The sequence below is a fragment of the Bos indicus x Bos taurus genome, chromosome 10, assembly GCF_003369695.1.
Source record: "Bos indicus x Bos taurus breed Angus x Brahman F1 hybrid chromosome 10, Bos_hybrid_MaternalHap_v2.0, whole genome shotgun sequence".
Lineage (NCBI taxonomy): Eukaryota > Metazoa > Chordata > Mammalia > Artiodactyla > Bovidae > Bos > Bos indicus x Bos taurus.
The window spans coordinates 43,817,516-43,823,811 of record NC_040085.1 but is presented as its reverse complement, the minus strand read 5'-3'; positions in this window follow the sequence as shown (position 1 = coordinate 43,823,811).

Below are 6,296 nucleotides of genomic sequence, written 5' to 3'. Positions count from 1 at the left end.
TTATATGTGGATAGTTTTCTAAAGTAAATATTACAGCACTACACAATCTATGGTTGGTTGAGTCCATGGATGCTGAACTGGCAGGTATGGAGGAACGTTATGTATGGAGGACCAGAGGGCTGGCTGTAAATTACACATGGATTTTTGACTACCCAGAGATTTAGTGCCCTTCACCCTGACCTTGTTCAAGGATCAACTGTACTGTGAAAACTGTTAAAAATTCAACACAAATATAAGGCATTTTATTAGTACTCCTCAAGTTTAAGCACAGGTCTGGCCACCCAAACCCAATATTGTCTTTCCTTCTTTGGGATGCTGGAATCTACAGTAAATTAGAATCTTCCCAGGTATCTGAATAACAAACCAAGTAAAAATTATACGACTTTCTATTCGAGTCCCCAGGCCACAAATGTGCAAATCGGTTCAAAGTGAAGTCTCCCTCAATGAGATTTTCTTAATGCTCTTTGGAATCTGTCTCCTCATGCTGACTTGGCCCCACTCTGTGCTATATTACCCTCACGAGGCCAGAAGCTCCTGGAAGGCAAGGTGTGTATCTGGTTCACAGTCTCCCTCTCCCTGACACTCGCTTTGGCACAGAGCAGGCCTACAAAACTAGGTATTGGTGACCAGGCACCAGGAGCAGTGGAAGTGCTGAGCCCTCGGAGGGCAGTGTGTGTTGACGGCCAGCTCTCTGCCACACTCACCACATTCTCCTTTTCGGCCCATCTGTGTGCCTTATAAGTAAATAGAAAATGCTAACCTTAGCATATTCAAAAGAACGTTTTAGCATGCAGCAATTAGGTTATCTCTCGGTTATTTATTTCTTCGGCTTGTTATTAGCTCTGCGCAGAATATTATTCTAATTATGTCAGCCCAATCAGCAGTATTGCATGTCCAGGCTCATTTCCATTAGTCTGAGCTTTGTCTTTCACACTGTGATACTAATTCAATGAGACATCAAACATTTAAATCGACCCGGGATGCCGAGGTCAGGCGGTTTTGCCCTTCCACTCTATTAGCACTCGGGTGTAATTGTGTTCGTCACTCCCCACATGACGGATAGTATCAGGGTGACCATCGGAGCACAAATGAGCAATGTGCTAATATATTATTTTGTTCTATAATACCAATATGTGTTTATTCAGTGCTGGTGCTGGCCAACTTGAAACGCTCACTTTAATACAGCCTCATCAAATGCTGCTACTCCCAGTGAAGTATTTGGAACATTTGCTAGATTTTCAAGGGAACTGGACCAAAGTAAGGAAAATAAAAATGGTTGCCAGGGAAAGGAACCATGAAGGTCTCAAAAGCCTCTAACAGCAACAGTGAGGACTTGGAAATCATAAAAACAGAAGGTACAATGCAACTCTCTTTCTCCTCAAAGCACTTTGCAAAAGTCTTCCATTCTGTGGTAAATAGTTTAAAAATCAAGGTGCAGCCTACGGTATCTGAACAAATACAAACTTGACCTGGAGTTAGTGGGCACTCTTGATTTTCATGACTCTGTTTTTGACAGTGAGGGAAATGGAGGGAATCGATAAGCCGTGAAAAGAAAAGTTTTGGGAAGTCTGTTAGTTTGTTTTTGTTTCCATGACAGGTAGATATCTGACAACGAATGCTGTCCCTGAGACCTCAATGAACCCCATCTGTGCTCTTACCTGTTATTTACTCTTGTCATTATGAGACTTGAATTTGAATATTAGTATAACATAGTGTCACCCAGAGAGACACAGTTTTGATCCCTGGGTGGGGAAGATCCCCTGGAGAAGGGAATGGCAACCCACTCCAGAATTCTTGCCTGGGAAATCCCATGGAGAGAGGAGCCTGGTGGGCTACAGTCCATGGGGTTGCCGAGAGTCAGACACAACTTAGCGACTAAAACAACAACTGCTACCCATAGCCTTAGTTTATTATTATTCCACATTTTAACATCTCAAAAAGTAACTAGGGAAGCTGGTTTGCCAACAAGTCCAAGTCAGTACAGCATACTGCCTGATCAGGAGGTACTGTGAATTCCAAGAGGAATTCTGTTACTGAGTCTCAAGGCCTTTTCACAATCACCATAGGGCATCTCAAAGTGTAAGTGAAAAACTGAAGGAACTTCCCTGGTGATCCAGTGGTTAAGTCTTTGCCTTCCAATGCAGGGGGTGTGGGTTCAATCTCTAGTCAGGGAGCCAAGATCCCACACCCCTTGTGGCCAAAAATCCAAAACATAAAACAGAAGCAATGTTGTAACAAATTCAATAACGACTTTTAAAATGGTTCACATCAAAAAAAAAAAAAAAATCTTAAAAAAACAAAAACTTAAGCCTGGAGAAGTTGGTATCTAAGCTCAAGATCCCATAGCTTGTCAATGATAATGCCAGAGCCGGGTCTGGGTTTTTAGATCCCTGTATGGTAATAACCTGTTCTAAAACCCCCAGCTGTCTGCCCCCATCTCTCAACTGCAGGCCAGAAGTTCGGGTCAGCCCTGCTCTGGTGACATCCCTTATCCAGGCTCTGCTTCAATCTTGGCTCCACACACAGTCCATGTAGCTTGGGCTTGGCTCTTTGCCCAGGTGGACTTATCTATCTTCTCCAAATCATAAACTTCTTAAACTAATGCTTGCATGTGCAAAGATCTGCACTGAAAGAATGGAAGAGGATAAATCATCCCTAACCTCTACTGATAGGATCAATGAATTACACCAATATATGTTAATTGAAAATCTGCTCTTTATAAATATAGATAAAGCTTAAAAAGGTACAATTAAGTACTTTTTTAAAACTCACCACTGCTTTAAGTGACCCTTCAATGTCTTTTTGTTCTATTGATTTTGCCATTTTAAATGTAGATGCATCTTTTAATTTACTCTAAGGAATTAGCTGAGAATCACCCATTTTCTGTTTTGGTCTCAGTTTTGCATGCCAGAATTGCCTCTAATGTAGATGCCATCCAAGTTTAAGATACAAAGTTTTTGTAACTGGTCCCATGTGAGGAAAAATGGAACTTTTAATTTTATTACTGAAATTCAATGAGGAAACTGAAAGCAAACTCATAAAAAAGAATTTGATGCTATTACTAGTCAACAGTTTGGGTTCAAAAGAATGAGCGGAGCTTCATGTGGTTTACAAATTTTCCCACAATATTTCTGCACATTGATACCTGCATATTGAAAGGAGCACATTAGACTTTTGTTCTCAAAAGATTGAAGTTGAGCAGAAATGCAAGCAGAAATAAGAGACCAACTCCAAGGTGAAGGTCCACCCCCTGAGATGCGGACACAGAACTTTTGAGTTCACAGCACTTTGGAAAGGTGACAGGAGCAGTAAATAAACCACTGGATTAGATGAGAGGTCAGCAACCTTTTAAAAGGGGTATGCTAAAGAGTTGACCCCTTTCTTTCTGGCAGGCTACTCCCTTATGGACCACGTCTCTGCAAAGTAAAAAAAGGTTGAACTACCACCTGCCAATGATCAGCTCGGCGGCTGACCCTCCTGGCTACTGGTGGTCAAGCCATCCATGTGCATGTAAGAGAGCTTGGCTTAACCGTCACCTCAGGCAGTGATCGGTCAGGCTCCTTTGTACCAATATGGAGATGTGTGGTACAGAGAGGAAAATTCATCACACCAGCTTCCAACATACTTCTGATGACAAAGAAAGCACTGGAAGCATAAGATAGTAGATATGATAATAAAATAATTCATAAGATAATTCTTTACCAAAAGGAAGTGGGAAAAGGCTAATAGACCAGAACATCAGAAAAGTTAGTGATCATATCCTACGCTTTCTTCCCCTCCTATCAAAAAGAAATCAGACAATGGAAATAATTGGACAAGTTCTCTCATGGGGGCAGGGTGGCACATGGAAATCATAGACTAGGAAATAAAGAAAAAAAAAACAAACCACAGTCAACATAAAATGCAAAAGTAGCCACTTATTTATGCACTCCTTCCATTTATAAAAGATATGTTTGAGCCTCCGGCTGCATGTACATAATAATTAGCGGTAATGAATATAAATGATACTCACAACTCAACCTGTTTACAGAGTCCCCACCCACACCCCTCTCCATATCATTCAGGGAAGAACTGGGTTTGGAAATGAGATATATGCTGTGTTTTGGAGCTTGACAATGACTCAGATGTTATCAAAACTGAGGACAAGGAAATCAACTAGCAATTAACATGGCATGAAAAAGCCAAATTCAAAGAATTTGGCACTTGGAGTCCTAGGCACTGTCACAAAGTAGGACCCTCTTTCTCTGCAGATATTTGTCCACAGAGTAACACAATTATTCCTGCACAGCCCAGCACCTGAGAGATGCTGAGGGCAGAAATTCAAGGAGCAACTGTAACAGCATAAGAGGTCTGACAAAAAGAACACAGAACATTAAAAAAAAAGATGAAGAAAAGAATGACACCTCCTTAGTTTATTGGGACACTGCCCTCTTTGTAGAAATAAACTACAAAGCTGTTTGCATTTATATGTCAAACTGAAGAAACTTTCCTAAAGTTTGCTTTTTAGTCATTCTTGATTATCTGTAACATATTAAGAGATGAGAGTGCAAAACCAAGCTAACAAGAACTGAAATGGATGTCCTTCCTTTAAAGTTCACTCTCAAAGCTCACTTTATTCCAATAACTACTGGACTTACATGCTACTCTTATTTATTCTTCCAAACAAGAGAGGACATCTGGTTTCATAACTGAGAGGATATTTGAAGCCAGAAATTCATATGTATAAGAGGTTAATAGTAACAGCACAAAGACAAAGGCAAGAAGTAATATATAAAATGCTAGAGACCAAGTTAGTATTAGTCACTCAGTCGTGTCTGGCTCTTTGCAACCCCATAGACTGTAGCCCTCTGGGCTCCTCTGTCCGTGAAATTCTCCAGGCAAGAATACTGGTGTGAGTAGTCATTCCCTTCTCCAGGGGATCTTTCTGACCCAGGGATCGAACCCGGGTCTCCTGCACTGCAGGCATGTTCTTTACCATCTGAGCTACCAGGGAAGCTGGAGACTAAAAAATCCCAGAAAATCAGATATAAAATCTCTTGGAAATAGTATCCAAGGACTATTTAGTGTGAAGGAACACATCTTTATAAAACTCAATAAATATACCTGAGAATTTTACAGTACAAAAATGGGCTGGACTAGAAATGGAAAGATACTGATGTTTGGTATGTTTTGTTTAGTGAGAAATAAAGAATGCCACACATTTTAGGAAAGGTTCATATCCTCAGTTACATACACAAAACAAAGTTTGAGGGTTTAAAAAGGCCAGCCTTGGGTTTCCCTGACAGTCCAGTAGTTAAGAATCTGCCTTGCAATGCAGGGGACACCAGTTCAATCCCTGGTCTGGGAAGATCCCACATGGACGGGAGAACTAAGCCTGTGTACCACAACTACTGAAGCCCTCATGCCCTAGAGCCTGTGCTTGGCAACAAGAGCAGAAACCGCAATGAGGGGACCATGCACCGCAACTAGAGAGCAGCCTCTACTCGCTGCAACGACAGAAAGCCCACGTGCGGCAACGAAGACCCCGTGCAGCCATAAATAAATATTAAAAAATCAATAAAAAGGCCAGCCTCAGGGAGTTGGAAAATTCATTTGCAGAACACCTCATTTTCCTGTGGGCCCAGGAACCAATGCTTCGTGCTCTGACATTCCTGAGAAAACTTTCCTCGCTGTTGGATACACTTCTCTGTCTGAGGATCTTACAGTCTAGGACATTTCACAAGCAGAAGGGCCCCAAGAGATCAGCGGTCTCAACCACTGAGAAAACAAGCCAGCCCAGGGTAAGGTGGGGACCTCCCAAAGTCATGCAACAACACAGGGGCAGAGGCGGAACCAAGGATCCAAGACTCCAGTGGTTTCTATGAAATTAAGTACGATGTACAAAGATGGCTACAAATTTGGCCCCTTCGAGCTTACTGCCCTCCTAGCCTAACCTTCTGAAGGAGAGAGAGAAATCACAAGAGGGGGCAGGAAGTACCTGGGGCATCCGGGCATGTGAATAACAAGAGGAAGCTGAGCTCGTGTCACTTGCTAGATCCTAAAGCCCAAACTTTCTCACTTGCCCTTGCTCTTTTCTCGCTCTAAACCTGTGCCTCAAACTTACCTCATCCTGGAAGCCCACCAGGCTAGTCTCTCCTGCTCCAAACTCTTCCCAGCATCCCAACCCTTCCACTGACCAGCCATGTGATAGCTGCCTGATGACTTAGGGCTCCATTTCTCTCTCTAAAAGATAGGAACACTAAGATCTACTTCCTAGGATGGTTGTGGGTTTCAGGGGAGATAATTTGTGTAAAGGG